The following is an 18,222-nucleotide window of genomic DNA, read 5'->3' on the forward strand; positions in this document are numbered from 1 at the left end:
AATTACTTAGTACCACCTTATTGTCTGTGACCTATGGATACCAGGATAGGAAGAAAGCACAGACAAAAGCAAATTTAGAAAGCAGCTGTACATACAAATATGTGGGGAAAAAAGTATTACTAAAGATAGTGAGCTGTCCCAAATGCGAGGAAGGAAGCTTCTTTTGGGAAGATTCATATCCATGAGAAAGAATAGTATATATTTTTTCAAATTCCTCACAATATGAATATCCTCTAGGACCATACTGGATATGGAAATCCTTTCTCCGGAAGTGGCTCCTGAATGCCGCAGATGGTGTAAACCAACTTCAGTCACCACTTCACCACCCCTGGTGAGATCAATTTATATATAGTGTTGATTATAACGCTGGTGTCAGTTCCTCTTTTTCATGCCTCATCGATGCACTCTTTTTCTGTCTTACAAATTGAGGGCTAGATGTACAAACATTAGGAATATCGATTTCCTCATTGTGATTCGCTCTGAATCGCAATTAGGAAACTGGTTTTCCTAATGTATGCAACTCATTGAATTTGTTTTAGGGATTCCTTGTGGGTCGCAAATTGACCTACCTCATGAATATTAATGACATTAATGATGTTGGTGGCAGTTTGCGACCTATTAGGAATCACAGAGATGGTGGCCTGCTGAGGTCAGCAGACCACCATGTCTGTGATTGCGTTTTACCAAAGCAATCTTAACGGAAAACAGAATGCGTTTAAAAAGGAAAAAATAAAACCTTGAAGTTAAATTTTTTAAGAGCATGCAGTGGTTCTATGGGACCACTCCCTGCTCTTAAAAAATATTTGTATTCACATTCTCAAAGGTGAAGTAGCCTCTTGAAGACACCTTCCCCTTTGCAAATGGGTTAACCCATTCGCAAAGGTGAAGAGGTCCCCAAGACACCCCTTCCCCTCTGAGAATGTAAATAAAAATATTAGTTTTAAACGGGTGGTAAAGTATATTACTGTTTTGCGACTAAAATTCGATCACAAAACAGTAATACATACCAAACCGATTCAGTATTTGGAAGGGACGCCCTAAACAATCCCCTTCCAAATACCGAATTGCAAATCCAAAATGCAACTCAGTAACAACTTACAGAATCACATTTTGTACATTTGAAAAAGCTGTTTCTGTGAATCTGGTCATTTGTAACCAGAAACATGCATTGTACATCTGGCCCTAAATTCATTAGCAAGTTCAACACCAATTAGGTTGAATGTCACCTTTGAAGGTTTCTGGTTTAAACCCTGTTTACAGTGTCTTAAGAACCTGTCCTTATTGAATTAACATGACGTCTAGAATCCTATGACACCTTCACCTGCTGGTTATTCACTCACCGGAAGGCCATCAGTACGTGGAAAACCAAAATAGTTCTCAGTAGGGGCTCACAGATTCCGTTGCCCACTCCAGAGAGAAGTCAAGTTCATGCAGCAGTGTGCAGTCTGTTAGCGGGACCACCACCGATTTGGACCAGTTAATTTGTAGACGGTATAACAGCCCAAATCTGACATATTCTCGGAGTAATGGCGCCATGTATGTATGTGGTTCTCGTATAAAGAGCAGTATGTCATCCGCGTATTATGAAATGCCGACAGGTCGGTGTACAAAGAGGAGGGCCAAAGCCCGATGGTGCTGCCTTACAATGCAGGCAAGAGGCTCTAGAGTTAGTGCAAAAAGGAGAGGCGAGAGAGGGCAGCCCTGCCGCATCCCTCTAGTGATGTGTATGGGGTAAGAGGTGCTACCTTCCATCAAATTCGGCCTACGGTTCGGTGTATAATAGTCGTATCCAATTGACAAACATTGGAGGGAAGCCCATACGGCACAGGATATTAGAAAGATATCTCCATTCTATGGAGTCAAAGGCCTTAGCCGCATCTAACATGACAGCTGCCGCCTGCAGAGCTGGATCAAGGAGGTGAAACATGGCGAATAGGGTTTGCAGGTTATGCCAGGTGGATCTGGTCGGAATGAAACCAGATTGGTGCGGTAGGACCAACCCCTGCATAAGCGGCTTCAACCGAATAGCCAAGATTTTAGCCAGTATCTTGGCGTCTGTATTAATCAGCGACAGCGGTAGATATGACTCACATCTGTGAGGCGGCTTGTCCTTCTTAAGTAAGGCAATGATCATGGCTTTCCGAAGGGTGAGCGGCAGCTTGCCAGAATCATATGCCTCGGCGTACATCTCTAGTAGATATGGGGCAAGTTCCTCCGCGTATTCTTTATAAAATTCACTAGGGAAGCGTCAGGGCCGGGGGCCATTTTATTTGGTAGGGACTTAATCGCTGCATGAATCTCTTCCACCGTGACCGGCTGGCACAGAAACTTCTTCTGTCCGTCCGATAGCCAAGCGAGGGCAATGTCTGCTAGGTATGCGTCTAGCTCCTCATCATCGGGCACCCCTCTGGTAGTATATAAGTCTGCGTATGTGGTGCGGAATTGCTCCAGGATTTCTGGGGTGGTGTAGTGATCACCGTCTTTCTCATCAGTAATCTTAGTGATAGTGTGGTGTTGTAGGCGATCCCTGATCTTGTGTGCTAGGTGTCGCCCTGGTCGCCCCCCCTCTCCGTACATGCGGACAACATGACATCTGGCAATGTATTTAATCTCTCGCTTCGCTAGTGTAGTATATTCCAGTGTGGCTTCCCTGATCGACGCCATTGTCTGATCGCCTGGCGAGATCTCATAGTCTCGTTCAAGGTCATGTAATGTGGATTCTAGTTTAGTCAGCTGTCCCCGTAGATCCGTCAGGATACCGGCTGCTGTGCTTATACAGGTGCCCCGTATGGTGGCCTTAAAGGCTTCCCAAAGAGTACTCGCACTGTCAACCGAACCCTTGTTGTGAGGGAAGTATTGTGTGATGGCGTCGCGAATAGTCATGGCGTAGAGAGGATCTAACAGGGCCTCCGAGCGGAATCGCCAGGTGAACGATCGACGTGTAGTGTTTGGGACATGTAACTCAATACTGATCGGATTGTGATCAGACAGTGTGCGCGCCAACCTTTCCACATGAGACACCCAGCCACCTGCCGTTTCGCTGAGCAGCCAATAATCTAGGCCAGACCAGCTGCCATGCGCCGTGGATACATGTGTGCCCTCCCGTGTATCCCAGTTACGTTGGCGCCAAACGTCCATCAGTCCTAGCTCAGGCCATGCCATCATTAATTGTCCAGGCTGTACTAGGAGATTGTCCCACCCTGCCACTGGCCTTGTCCTTACTTGTATCCATGTAGGTGTTGAAATCCCCTCCCCATAGTATTACCGCTTCAGGCCAGCTACGGAGGGTCGCTATAATACGCTCAAAAATACCAGGGTCATCTATGTTTGAGCCGTATGTATTTACAATGGTAATCAGGCTGCCCGCCAACTTTCCATGTACCATGGCGTAGCGTCCGGCATCGTCAATACAAACTTGGAGCATGGTGAACGGGACATTCTTCTTGATCATCGTGAACACCCCCCGAGAGTACGAGGAGTAGGAAGAGGTTAATCTATAGCCAGACCATTGTGAACCAGCCCGGGAATCAGAGTGCGGTGCTAGGTGTGTTTCCTGCAAAAGGGCAAATGTAACATCACGCTGATCTAAATACGCTAGTACCTGACGTATTTTCTTTGGCGAGTTAAGCTCCCGTACATTCCACGTGAGTCAAGTAATTGCAGAGTGATCAGTATGTGATTCATAAACATATTATATATTGAGCACGACATCACCACGTTATATGGAAACACATTGTCTGGGAACATAAGAGTAATGATAAAAACAGTCACAGAACCAACCCTTGGAAAATGCCCCCACCCCCCGACACCCCCCACCCACTTTGGCAACCCCAACATGATAAAGCCATCCCGATCCCCCCACCAAGAACCCCCAAAAGGTGGCACCAACATAGCGAACAGTAATGGGGATCACCCATGTGGGAGAACTGGAGCGCCTAATCCCTCTCGAGGTAGGGGGAGGTGGCCGAACAAAGGTAGTAGTGTCCCTTAGCCATTAATATGTGAGTTCACAGTACTAGGAGAGATTGTCCTGCATTTGAGTCGTAGGGAGCAAAGTATACAGAAAAGTGTACGCAAAATAACGTATGTCTCTGAATGTCATTTCCTTGCCCTTGTGCCAAGTCTCAATGCAGTTTGTGTGGAAGAAGGCACAACCCAGAGCAAGGTAAGGGGGGGCAACATAGCCATAGTACTCACGCGCCCCTCAGATGTCACTGGTCGTCCGGTGCTTCTCGAGGTGGGTCACCACCGCCATCCACTTCAGACGAGGGGACTCGGCTGCGTCGGGTCAAAGACTTCACGTAATCCATGGCAGCCTTTGGCGTGGTGAAGATCCAAGGTCTCCCATTGTCGTCAATGCGCAGCCGCGCTGGGTAGAGCATGGCATATGGAATTTTAGCCACCATGAGTAGTTTTTTTACAGGTGGAAACTCGCGTCACGCTCCCTGCACTGCTGCGGTGAAGTCAGGGTAGAACGCGAGTGTATTGCCCTCGTGCGTTATAGTGCCTTTCTCTCGGGCCAACCGAAGCACAGCGTCGCGGTCACGGTAATTGAGCAGACGGGCAATGATGGGGCGCGGCGCCGCACCCGGTGGGGGACGGGAAGCAAGAGATGTGTGGGACCGCTCCACAATGAGTACCTGTGACAGGTTCTCCGTTCCAAAGTTGTCCCGGAGAAGTTGTTCCACATAGGTTTCGAGGCGGCCAGTATTGGTGGACTCCGGTAGGCCAGTGATGCGCACGTTATTGCGGCGCGACCAGGCTTCCAAATCTTCGTTGCGGGCTTGTATGACCGCCAATACCCTCTCCTTTGTAGTCACGTGTTGTAACCCGTCTTCCACCTCCAATATGCACATTTCGTCCTCTCCTAACCGCAATGCATGTTTGTCCAGTTTCTGTGTCATATGATCCATGCGGAGATTTAGATTATCGATCTTCCCATCAATGGATTGGAGCCTGGCTTGAACTCCTAGGAGAGTCTTATCAATGTTTTATAGTTGGTCACTTGGGGCATCAAGTTCGGAGTCCGAAGCAGCCTGCTGGGAAGCTTTTGTGGATCGTCGGGGTTCAAAGGTGAGGCGCGGTTGATTGCAGTCTGATTTCACCATGTCGTTGGAAAGGAGTAGAAGGCCAGCGGCCAACGTAGTGAATGAGGGAGGGAGCGAGGGAGACCGCGCGCCAGCCCAGCAGGCGGGCCACCACTTCACATCCTTTCACTCGGTCTGCGTGGAAAACAGCAGTAACTAAGAATATGGAGATTGCCTGATGCAGGTTTTCGCAGGCCCCTAGGCGAGATCAGGCCCACGCACAGGAAGAGTGGTGAGGATCACATAGCTCTCCTCATGCAAGGGGGGACAGTTCCGTCCAGCCAGGCCAATTACACAGCGATGTAAAAAATGCAATATTTGGCAGGTAAGCGTCAGCGTGGGACAGCAGCCAGGGGCACCGGGATGTCCGAAGTCGTCCCCACACTCAGCCCCTCAAGCCAGCGGTGAAAAAAGGGTGCACAGGTCGTTCGCAGTCAGGGGTGCCGCAGGCAGTCAGTAGCATGTAATGGAGAAGGGCCGCGCTGTGAACGTTGGCCCGGCAAGTGCACTATGTTGGCTCCAGGGAAGGCAGCAGGGGCAGCCAACAAACACACCCCGTGCCACGGCCTGGTACCATGCCGGCAGCAACAAGTGTGGTCTTGGAGGAAGCGCCGCTATTTCGAGCTCTTAGCAGTGGGTCTCAGGGTGCGTCCATGCTGGCAGTGACGTGTGTAGGCCGGAGGGGGCCTCGCAAGTTGGATGGCAGGGATAGGCACATGCCTCAGCGCGGGCGGTGGCACAGTTAGTGCCGAAGCCTGCAGCTTCACGGACCAGACCAACCCAGCAGCGCCAGGCAGAGTCTAAAGCAGAGTCAACAGTCCCCAGGTCGCGGCCAGCGCGCCACACAGGTCGGGACCGGGCAGCAGCGCGCACGCCAGCGAGTCAGGGAAGAAAGCTCGCCAGGACGCCCAGCAGCTCCAGGCCGGTCCGCGCAGCCCACCCACCCCAAATTGAGGCACAAGATCCCCCCACGTCGCCCCTGTTTCGTTGCGATAGGCCCAGCCTGGGCAAACACACGGTGTCCCTCAGGCCCAGCAAGCTTTCCGGCCTCGCTCTCGGCCAGCGGGTGTTGTAGAAGGCAGCTCTGCTTCAAGATCGGTGCCTGCCGGTCTCCGCTACTATTCCACGGTGAGCAGGACATGGATGGCTAACAAGAACTGCAGGATTTTGGTCAGATAGATGGCTCGGCCGGTGGAGCTACTCTATTGAGCGGCCATCTTGCCATGCGCCCTCTAGAGCTCCCCCAGCTGTGCAGAAGAAAGTTGTTTGTAAAAAGAAAATATTTCCATACTTGTTTGAATAGAATAACAAAGGCCCAACCAGACATTGATATGCCGTAATTTTCTTTGCAGTCTCCATTTTCTTCAATTAATGTTTTGTCCAGTTCTTAAAATGAGAAAGTGTGCTATCATCCCCATTGTGTTGTGAAATGGAAGGCACATAAAATAGGCCAGGAAAGCAATTTGCCTGCAACACAAAGTACAAGAAGCACACAGCCCTGTGCCTTGAGAAAAACATGTTCAATTTCCCTTCATTACCCTGTTGATCCCTTCTGCTGGTGCGTTTCATCCACACATATTCCCGAGATACTCAGAATTTTGACAGATATTGTAATAGTGGTCTACTAAGAGCAACTAAGGAAATCACTTGCATTTGGTGAGAGTGCTATGATGCCATTTTATATTGTAACAAGATTGTTGTTTCTCACAAATGTTATACCTTTGAAAAGCTCATTTGATGTCTGCACTGGCTTTGATACTTTCAGTTCAAGACAAGGGTTTAAGATTTTATTATTTCTACTGTGTCCTCATCATGCAGATATCAATCCATAGTATAATGATGGGATGTTATGGGATTTGCAGAAACTTATTGCAATACTATATATATATCTATATATATTACCTACTGGCAGTCGCCAGTAGGTAGTTATAGTTAGAACCTATTTTCCATAGGAAATCCGCAACATTCTATTTGGAATAACGTTGGCGTCGATTGATGAATCTTCGCAAAATTTTCCAAACTTTTGGCCAGCTCCGGTCCGCTCCTATCCTGAAAATTTCACGGTGATTCGTCAAGCGGGGGCCGAGAAAAAAGGGGGGTCCCAAAATGCGTTTTCCCAATGCATTTTCCCATAGGACCTGTTGACGCAGCTACAGCCCGAAGTGCTGAACGGAATTACACCAAATTTGGCAAAGAAGTAGTCCTCAGTTCAGACTTGTGCCTTTTGCTTAAATGGTGTAAATCCGTTCAGTAGTTCCTGAGAAAACCAAAAGTAAAATCACATATATATCTGGGCGGAGCCTAACCACACATCTCATCGTGAGATCTGATTGTCTGTCAGCACTTCATCCAAGAAGTGTTGGCAGCCATCTTGGGACCAATATACATGATAGCACCTCATTAAAAAGCATTGCAGTTAATAGAAGGTTTTAAGACTTTAGTTACATTATAAATCATGTGTTGATGGTACCATACTCATTTTAGGAATTGTGGTGTGTTCTAAGGTGATTTTACCATGTGAAAAAGCCTTCTGCTGTGATATCATGAATCATGTTTGAGAGAAAACTATTTTCTCATGCTTTTCCCTCAGAGGTTTGGAAGGTGATCTATAAGCTAAACTGAGAGCATATTTTCTGTAAATTCACATTATCTTTCTCAGTCATGTGAGAATGAAGTCTGACATTCTCAGTAAAATATGTACATCCAACAAGGGCAGAGACGGTCAGTTGATTCCTTTGTGTTCTACTGCAGCTTCCCAGAGTGTTCTAAAGAACAACTAGAGCGCTAACAGTCCTACTTATGACAAACGTATGGCACACCTGAAGTCATCTTGGTTGGAATAAAGTGGTAACTCTTAAAACATTTAATTTAAAAATGAACAAAATGAGGGGGTTCATTTTGCCATAGAAAGTCTGATTAGTGCTGCAGAAAGAAAAATTAGGGCACATTTTGAGTGACTTCTCAAATCCTCTTCTATTTCATTAAAAAATTCTGACATGCAGACTGAAACATGCACTTTCAATACCAGCAGCAGACTTCCCTGGTGAGCAGTAGCTTTACTACAGTGATCTAATAAGCAACTAGACCGCTAACATTCTGAATTTATGGCAAATGTGTGACACATCTGAATGCCTTCTTGATGGACTCAAAGTAAAAAACTGAAGGTATTTCCTACTGAGGAGACTGTAGTAAATGAGGAAATTAGGAAACATCATAACAAATAAGTCTCCCAAAATGGCGACCAGAGACAAAAGAGCCCAAATGTAGCCCAAATATCACCCAGATGTAGCCCAAGTATAGCCCAACGACAGAATGTCCCAGAGTGTTCTAACGAACAACTAGAGCGCTAACAGTCTAACTTATGACAAAAGTATGGCACACCAGAAGCCATCTTGATTGGAATAAAGTGGTAACACTTAAAACATTTAATTTACAAAGGAACAAAACGAGGGGGTTCATTTTGCCACAGAAATTATGATTAGTGCTGCAGAAAGAAAAATTAGGGCACATTTTGACTTCTCAAATCCTCTTCTATTTCATAAAAAAAGAACATTCTGACATGCAGACTGAAACATGCACTTTGAATACCAGCAGCAGACTTCCCTGGTGAGCAGTAGCTTTACTACAGTGATCTAATGAGCAACTAGAGTGCTAACATGCAGAATTGATGGCAAATGTGTGACACATCTGAATGCCTTCTTGATGGAACCAAAGTAACAAACTGAAAGTATTTCCTACTGAGGAGACTGCAGTAAATGAGGAAATTAGGAAACTTCATAACAAATAAATCTCCCAAGATGGCCACCAGAGACAAAAGAGCCCAAATGTAGCCCAAATATCACCCAGATGTAGCCCAAGTATAGCCCAATGACAGAATGTCCCAGAGTGTTCTAACAAACAACTAGAGCGCTAACAGTCTTACTTATGACAAAAGTATGGCACACATGAAGCCACCTTGATTGGAATAAAGTGGTAACACTTAAAACATTTAATTTACATAGGAACACAATAAGGGGGTTCGTTTTGCCATAGAAATTATGATTAGTTCTGCAGAAAGAAAAATTAGGGCACATTTTGACTTCTCAAATCCTCTTCTATTTCATAAAAAAATTCTGACATGCAGACTTAAACATGCACTTTGAATACCAGCAGCAGACTTCCCTGGTGAGCAGTAGTTTTACAACAGTGATCTAATGAGCAACTAGAGTGCTAACATTCAGAATTTATGGCAAATGTGTGACACATCTGAATGCCTTCTTGATGGAATCAAAGTAAAAAACTGAAAGCATTTCCTACTGAGGAGACTGCAGTAAATGAGGAAATTAGGAAACTTCATAACAAATAAATCTCCCAAGATGGCCACCAGAGACAAAAGAGCCCAAATACAGCACACCTATCACCCAGATGTAGCCCACATGTAGCCCAATGACAGAAGTGTGCAAAACACTTATTTTTTGTGTATTTGCAGTTTTATATAGTGCAGACTTGTCAGGTATTGGAGTGCTTTACATGCGCATTGGTTACATCACACAAGATCAAATTCATTTTGGTTGTAGACATGGGGAGATTAAGTGATTTGACCAGAATCACAGAATGTTGAGCTGAAGCAGAAACTCCAACCTGGTTCCCGAGTTGTCAAGTCTGCAGCTCTGGAAGTAACACCACACCCTCTCCCCTAGGTGCAACATTTAATCAAGTGGTCAACTGGATAAAAAAACATAAAGATTACAAATAATTTAAAATTCTTTGTCACTATTTGAAAACTCAGAAAATATGTCCCCATTTTAGTTTTTTAGAGCACTAACCATAATTTTGATGCAAACAAGACCCTCTCATATATGTAATTTCTAAAGGAAATACTCTAGGGATTACAGTTTTGATTACATCAAGATGACGTCCGGCTTTCCACACTTTTGTAATAAATATAGAATGTTAGCAATCTAGTTGTTCATTAGGATACTGTTGAGAGGCAGAGGCCAGGGGCACGGACTCTGAAAATTGAAGGCAGGTAGGAGTGTGCAGAGGCAACAATTTGACCACACTGGGCAGGCAGAAAGGGCAGTGGCAGCACAACAGACTATGGAGGGCAGTGGAAAGGGGGGCAGGAGCAATATAAAAGACCATTGTGGGCAGAAGGAAGAGGTAGTGGTAGTACAACCATACATGCCAACAGACCCGTTTGAGCCAGGAAACGTCCAATGTTTTTAAGCTCAAATGGGCTTTATTTGATCTGTCTCCTGTCTACAATCTCCTCTTTTTCAATGTAACTCAAAGGGGAAAATCAATACCCCAGTTTTTTTTCAAAATCTCCCTCTTACCAAGTTCAAAATGTTCGCAAGTATGGTACATTGGATCATGGTAGGCAGGAGGAATTGGGGTAGGGACATGCACTTGGATAACAGAGGACAGGAGGGACATGGAGAGGTGCACCAAACTGACCCTACAGGGCAGGCATCAGGGTTTGCAGCAGCACAATACACCACACAGGGCATGCGGGACGGGAGTGCAGCACAACAATCCATAGAAAGCAATAGGGAGGGGACAGGACCATGCACATGGACAACAGAGAACAGAGGGGAAAGAGGCAATGGTAGCTAGCTGACCATAATGGACAGACAGGAGAGAAAGCTGCAGCATAACAGACCATAAAGGGCAGGAGGGACGGATCAGGGGCATTAAAATGGAACAGACAAGCCAGGAGGGAGGGAATAGGGGTCTGCACATGGAAACTGAGGACTGGGGGCAAGGGGGCAGGGCAGGAGCAGCAAGATGACCATGGAGGGCAGGCAGGATGGTCACTAGAAGCAAGACACACCATGGAGAGCAACAGTGAGACTGATGGCATACACACAGACCATGGAGGGAAGGTGGGTGGGGGTAAGGGGCAGCTAGCTGACCACACAGGGAAGGTGGGCGGGCTGTGGCAGCACAGAAGACTATGCATGGCAAGCGGGAGGGTTAGTGGCAGCACAATGGCTATGATGGGCAAGGAGGAGGGTGCAGGGTCATGCACAAAGGACCTTGGAGGATAGAAGGGAGGGTCAGGACCTGGGCACAGACAAGAGAGTTCAGGGGAAGGGGCCTCACAACAGACCACGCGGGGCAGGCAGGAGGAGCAGTTGCAGCACAACAGACCAGGGAGGCAGAAGGGTGTTGCAGTAAAATGGACCATGGAGGACAGGAGGAAGGGGATAGGGGCATGGAATGTAGACAGGCAGGGTGGAGGTGGCAGGGACAGGTTACAGTCAACCGACAATGCTAGGCAGGTGGGAGGGGAGTGGCAGCTCAACAGAATACTCAGAGTAGATAGGAGTGGCAGGTCCATGGAACATGATGGGCAAAAAGGATGGGGCATGCACAAAGACATTGGAGGGCAGGGGGAAGGAGAATAGGGGCAGTAAGCTAAGTACAGAGACTAAGCAGGAGGTCAATGATGGGGCATAGAATTGGGCAATGGAGGGCAGAAGGAGTGGACTGGTACATCATGCTAAATGGAGGGCAGTGGCAGCACATCAGACCATGCATGGCAGGAGGGAGGGGGCTAGTCCATGGATTCAGACAACAGAGAAGGCGGGAAGGCCAGTGGCACAACAACGGCCACACAGGGCTGTAATAAGGGAGCAGGGGCATGGACGTGGACAATGGATGGCTAGGAGGAGGGAAGGCAGGAGCAGCAAGCTTGGATGTGGGCAGCACAATGCCAGGCCCTGCTTCCAACCCCCCACCATCCATTGTGATATGCATCTTACTTAACGTTAAAAAAAAAACTAGAAATTTGCTGAAAAAAACAAAGATTACAGGGACGGTATAGTTAGACTCAGATTTCACTCATACACAACCAGTGAAATTCAGCAGTCATAGTTACCTGAGCTAACTATAACTTACACCCCCGCAATGTACTGCTAATGACCTCAGACATTACAACATTCATGACATGGTCAGTTACATCACTCATGACATCTCAAATGAGCTGTGAATGGAATGGAGCTATAATCGCTAGAACTTTATTTAGGGATAGTGTGTGTATATTAACACCCCTTTTTTTCCTTTTTTTGTGTAAGAACCATTATAATACGCAACGTGCCCAGATTAATATGGCCGATAGTCTTTCACTTTAAAGTAATGTGTAGTCTATTGTTTATGTTAAGGTTTGCAATTCTAAGTATGTTTATTATGAATAAGTCACGCTGATGAACATACAGGTATTGCGGTCACGGGGCAAGATATGCTGAAATGACATTGTGTGCATATTAACGCTTGTTTTCTTTTCTTTATTGTATCAATTCCTGAATTTTCACATCGTGACCAGGCCAATATGGCCGCCAGCTTTTTGGATTAAAGTAATGCACTGCTGATGACGTCACCTATTACATCACTCATGACATGGTCAGTGACATCACTGATGACATCTCAAATGACATCACTGATGACATCATCTACGTGATCATCTGATGCACCTCCTCACACCCTAAAATACAGACTACCATTCTCGAAACCATAGACACACCAATACTAGTACAGCTACAATATTCTGTGCACTATGCATGCAGACCTCTAATCAGCTACATAGCTTTGATACAGTCTTTTAAATACTCAGTACCTATGCAGTCTAGGAATCCTTCTGGCTGTCCCATGCACTTCTCCATTCAACCATCCAGCATATCTACGTATCCTATCACTCTGCCAATACTTAAGCACTAATACATTTAGCATGCACTCTCTTTGCAGCACTGAAATTACTCCTGTTATTAGTCATATACTTAAGGAATGGCCTAGCCACTAACACAAGTGCAGGTACAATATTTTGTACACTATGCATGCAGACCCCTAACCAGCTACATACTATTGATACGCTCTTCTAAAATACCCAGTTAGTACCTATGTGTTGGACCTGTCAACCCTAGGGTGGTCTCCCCGTCTATTTTTGTATTATGCCTAATTTTTTCCACCTTAATTTTTATGTTGGACTAGGTCTCCGGGCGCCTTTTCATTGCCAATCAGTGTTAAGGTGCAGGTGCTCCCTTCTCCCAAGATGGCTGCCACAGACCCCTGCTACTGCAGGGTGGTCGTTTTTCATAGTAGCACCCTAGCTGCCAGGAGCTGGCTGGGACCCACAACAATGTTGCAACACCAGCCCGCCTTTTTGTCCCATAGGTAGAGTGGGGAAGCTCCTGGAATGTGCTGGAACCTTCTAGAAGGGAGGTGGGGTTTTACTTTTGCCGCCTTGGCTAGAGGTCACCTGACCTAGGGCTACTTAAGAGTCGGAGGGAAACTTTTGTGGTGAGTGGCCATTGGGGTGAAGCAGAGCTGGAAGAATCCACCAGGAGTGTAGGCGGTAGGGCCTAGCCAGGGACTTATGCCTCTGAGAGTGACAGGATTTAGGTACTGCCTCTTAAGTGAGTGAGGTGCCCTGTGAATCCCACTGATCTTGCCCAGTAGTAGGAGGACCCAGAGACTCTCTGCCAGCCTGACTAGGAAGGATCTAGTCGCCCTCTCCATTCCTACCCCCTGTAACAGAACCCCTTAAGGGCGCCAGATACACCTGCGCCACAAGACTTCATCTGTCAACTGAGAACTGAAACCTAACTGTAAGAACTGAGACTGCATGACAAGGGCGAGCTGTAAGCCTTGAATGCCAGAGCTGAGACTGCATGTCCAAGCTGACCTATCAAACTAAATGCTAAACCGATAGCCAAACCACCGGGGATCGACCAGGTACTAGCGCTGTGACCCCCGCGCTCCCTGCCCTGGTCTGGGACCCCCGGCAGCGTGCTCCGTTGCGCACCATATCCCCATCCTTAACTTGAGCCCCCCCTGCGACGACGAAGCCAGCGCACTCACCGCCGCGGCCTGGAGAAGTGCCCTGCTGTGTCGCGAGGCCTTGGAAAAGTGCCCTGCTGTGTCGCGAGGCCCTGGAGAAGTGCTCTGCTGTGTCGCGAGGCCCAGGAGAAGCCCGGGGCCCCGTCGCTGCCGTCGCAGCCGTGTGAGGAGGTGCGCAAGGTCGGGGCCGAGTTCCCCCATCGTCATGAGGACGGACGCCTGCTGACGCCAAGACGGAGGTAAGCCCGGAGGCCGAGATCCCCCCTGGTGCGCCCCCTGCTGGTCTGGGAACCACACCGCACTTGGCCCGGGTTGTCCCCTCTGTGGGAGTCCCCTCCCCTGCCTGCGCGACGGAGAGACCCCGCCGAGGGATCCGTTCCGTGTCCCCCCCCTTCAGCGAGACTGAGTGCGGTGCCTTGTGAACTGCACCGGAGCATAGGGACTTGCTCCTCGAGTCCGGTAACACTCCCCGCTGGAAACCTTCCGAAGTACTGACTGACATTACCCTCGCGTGGCGCTTCACGCCACCGACTCCGCTTCCACGTCCTGAGAGACCGGGACTACGAGTAGCGCGTTGTGTTACATGCTCTGCTCAAAAGTATTTACATGCTCTGCTCAAAAGTATTTACATGCCAGTGATTACGAGTAGCGTGTTGTGTTACATGCTCTGCTCAAAAGTATTACATGCCAGAGATTACGAGAAGCGCGTTGTGTTATATGCTCTGCTCAAAAGTATTACATGCCAGAGATTACGAGTAGCGCGTTATGTTATATGTTCCGCTTGAAAGTGTTACGTGTCATCCATTACGAGTAGCGCTTTGTTTGATATGCCTTGCTTCACAGTATTAAGTGCCATTGATTACGAGGAGCGCTCAGTTCTACAGGCTCCATGTTAACGTATCCAGTGTCACCCATTACGAGTAGTGCTCTGTGTTAGATGTCCTGTTCAGAGAAAGACCTTGCTTGACGCGCGCAGCGCTATATTCACCCGCACTTAGCCATCTGCCGTGGGTACATGAATGAGGTTAGGCACTGCATATATATCGCCAAGATTGTCGTATTTACTGATCGATGGTATTATGATGCATGTATCGCCTTGTTATTTCCTGAACTGCAACTGACCAGCTCTCCTTGGATAAACTTGAAGTATTTGCATAATTTAAACGGTGTGGCGTCACTCATTGTGTGTCCCTAGTCCATGAGGAGTGTGTGGTGTATGGTTGCTTAACACATAGCCCTCTGGTTGCCCGACCGGCTCGCGCCACGTTACCGCCCATAGGGCCTGGTGACCCCAGGTTCCTACATTGGTGGCCAGCGGTGGGATCCTTAGGACCTGTGACCATACAGCACCCTTCCGTGAGGCGAAGGGCGCCACAATTAAACGCCTCTCCAACATTTTTGTTCCAGGGCTCGACAACCATTGTTTGCTGGATTATTGGTTCCACTGTCCAGGTAGAGAGTGCAAGAAGCCTGGTTAGCTTTTAACTGTTGCCTACACCCTAGGAATTTTCTCCTTAGTGTCTAGGTCCCCATCTGCCAGAATGGAATCCCGGTTAGCTGACCTCGAGGGGTACACTGTGAAGCAACTAAGGGAGTTCGCACAGGAGATGGGGGTGCCTGGGATGCGGAGGGCCAAAGGACCGGAACTCCGCACCGCCATTAGGGCATGGGTAGAAGCCCACCCAGAAGGGAGAGGGGAGGAGGGACAGGAGGCGCCAGATGCACCTCAGGAGGAGAGCGCCCAGGAAGTCCTAGACATCGTGAATGTAGACGTGTCCGAAAATGTGCCCCCAGGGAGTCGTACTGGGGCCAGTAGTAGGACGGGATCTAGGAGGAGCGCGTCTCCAGAGGAGTATGAGGACAGAAGGGAAGAGAGGCAATTAAGATGGGAACTAGCCAAGTTGGAGCATGAAAGAGAAAGGGAAAAAGAAAGGGAAAGGGCCAGATTGGAACAAGAAAGAGAGGATAAGAAATGGGCAATGGAGGAGAAGAAGCTGGCGCACGAGCTTCAGTTAAAAGAGCTGGAGTTACGCGCCCTCCAATTGAACGCGTCCAATAAGGAAAATGGTGGCAGCATACCCAAGGAACCTCAAGAATCGAAATTCTACCTACCCAAAGAAGTAATAGCCAATTACACAGTGGGGGACGACATCATGAAGTGGTTGGAGGCATACGAGGTAGCCTTAACGGCCCATGGGGTACCCGAGAGTAATTGGGGAGGTGGTCTCTACCGGTATATACCTCCCACTGTTAGGGACACCCTGCTATATTTGGCCAAGGCGGATCAGGTCAGGTATGCCCCCATGAAAGAGGCCTTGTTAAAGAAGTTTGGCCTTAACCCCGAGAAGTATAGGCAGAAGTTTCGTGGCAGCCATAAGCTGTCCACCCAGACATGGGTAGATTTTTTTGATTATGCGAGGAAGGCACTAGATGGTTGGGTGCGTGGCAGCGAGGTGCAGGACTACCAAGGGTTGTATGATCTTTTTTTAAGGGAGCACCTCTTGGATAAGAGCTTTCCGGAGCTGCGCCAACATCTGGTGGACCGCAAGCTGATGGATCCTCGAGAGCTTGCGGAGGAGGCAGATATTTGGGTGAGCACCCGGGTGTCTCACAAGGGCCCTGGGGGAGATGGCTCGAAGGGTGGACAGGGTTTCCCCCAGAAGTAAGAGGGGGGAGATAAAAAGGTGGAGTTCTCGAAAGGGCCCCAAAATAAGTTTGGGAAGGGAGTAGGAACCCCACCCCCGTCCAATTCCACAAGACCCACTTACCCTAACAGGAGTCAGCAGCCAGTGATTGTGCGGTGCTACGAGTGTGGGGAGATTGGACACTACCGAGGAGATCCCAAGTGTCGCAAGCGACCCCCAGCCCCATTGGGCGGGAAAAGTCCTGGGGTGAGTAGTATAGCGCTTGGGGTGGAGCTGCCCTTAGATAGGGAAGGGGAGTGGACAGGCCTGACGCTGGTTTCACTCGGGGATAGAGTAGTGTCCCTGCCCCCGAACACTGCTAAATATCAGCAGAGGGTGAGAATTAATGGGGAGGAGGTGGAAGCTCTGAGAGACACAGGGGCCAGCATGACCACTGTCGTGCGGCGGCTGGTGTCCCCAGACCAAGTAGTCCCCGAGGAGCTCCATCCGGCCGTATTGGCTGACGGCAGTTTGAGTCACTATCCAGTGGCTCGTGTTCCATTCGAGTGGGGAGGAGTCAAAGGCTTATTGAGAGTTGCTGTGAGCCCTGCCTTGCCTGTGGGGTGTTTGCTAGGGAACGACCTGGAGCACACCAAGTGGAAGGATGTCGAGTTTCACGCTCACACCGAGATGCTGGGATTACCAGGGTGGACTTGCGTGAGCACGCGGTCCATGGCTGCCCGGCATGGAACTCATCCGGGGTTGGAGCCTGGAATTATGGCCCAACCCACAGCCAAACGTGGAAAGAAGAAGGTGGTGGAAGACATGCCCCGTGAGTCGGATGGGGAGGCCGGAGAGGTGCCCCCGGAGTCCGCGGAGGTAGATGTCGTTCCTGTGGAGGACTTACCGACCCTTGCTGACTGGCATGTGGAAGGGGGGCCTACCCGGGAGGAATTTTGTCAGGCGCAAAGGGCGTGCCCCACGCTTGAAGGCATGCGGCGGCAGGCCGAAGCCCAAGTGGCCAGTCAGGAACTGGGAGGTTATCACGTGTATTGGGAGGATGGCCTCCTATACAGTGAGCCCAGGGTGCCGGTACATGGATCTTCGAGGGCCATAGTGGTCCCCCAATGTTACCGGGCCTTTCTGCTGGAGTTAGCGCACAAGATACCCTTAGCCGGACACCTGGGCCAGGACAAAACCTTTGCACGGTTAGTCCCCCATTTTTATTGGCCCAGGATGAAGATTGCCTCAGACACCTTTTGCAAGACCTGCAAGTCTTGTCAGGCTAGTGGCAAGACTGGGACTAAGTTGAAGGTCCCGTTGGAACCGCTCCCCGTGGTCGGGACCCCTTTTGAGAGGGTCGGTATCGATATTGTTGGGCCATTGGACCCTCCGACCGCGGCGGGACACCGGTTCATTTTGGTTTTGGTGGACCACGCCACAAGGTACCCAGAGGCTATTCCTCTGAGGACCATCACTGCACCGGTGGTGGCGCGGGTACTGTTGGGAATTTTTACCCGAGTGGGATTCCCGAAGGTCGTGGTGTCGGACAGGGGCACGAATTTCATGTCGGCCTACATGCAGGCCATGTGGAAGGAGTGTGGAGTGACCTACCGGTTCTCCACTCCTTACCACCCCCAGACTAACGGACTTGTAGAGCGCTTCAATAAGACATTGAAGGGGATGATCCG

At 48.9% G+C, this 18,222-nt stretch overlaps 1 protein-coding gene across 3 annotated transcripts in view; it reads left to right on the top strand.

The window, feature by feature from the left end:
• The window catches only part of RNGTT (RNA guanylyltransferase and 5'-phosphatase), a 1,651,651-nt gene that overhangs the window by 1,113,134 nt on the left and 520,295 nt on the right, over positions 1 to 18,222 (top strand). The window lies entirely within an intron of this gene.

Source organism: Triturus cristatus, chromosome 6 (genome assembly GCF_964204655.1).
Source record: "Triturus cristatus chromosome 6, aTriCri1.1, whole genome shotgun sequence".
Taxonomy (NCBI): domain Eukaryota; kingdom Metazoa; phylum Chordata; class Amphibia; order Caudata; family Salamandridae; genus Triturus; species Triturus cristatus.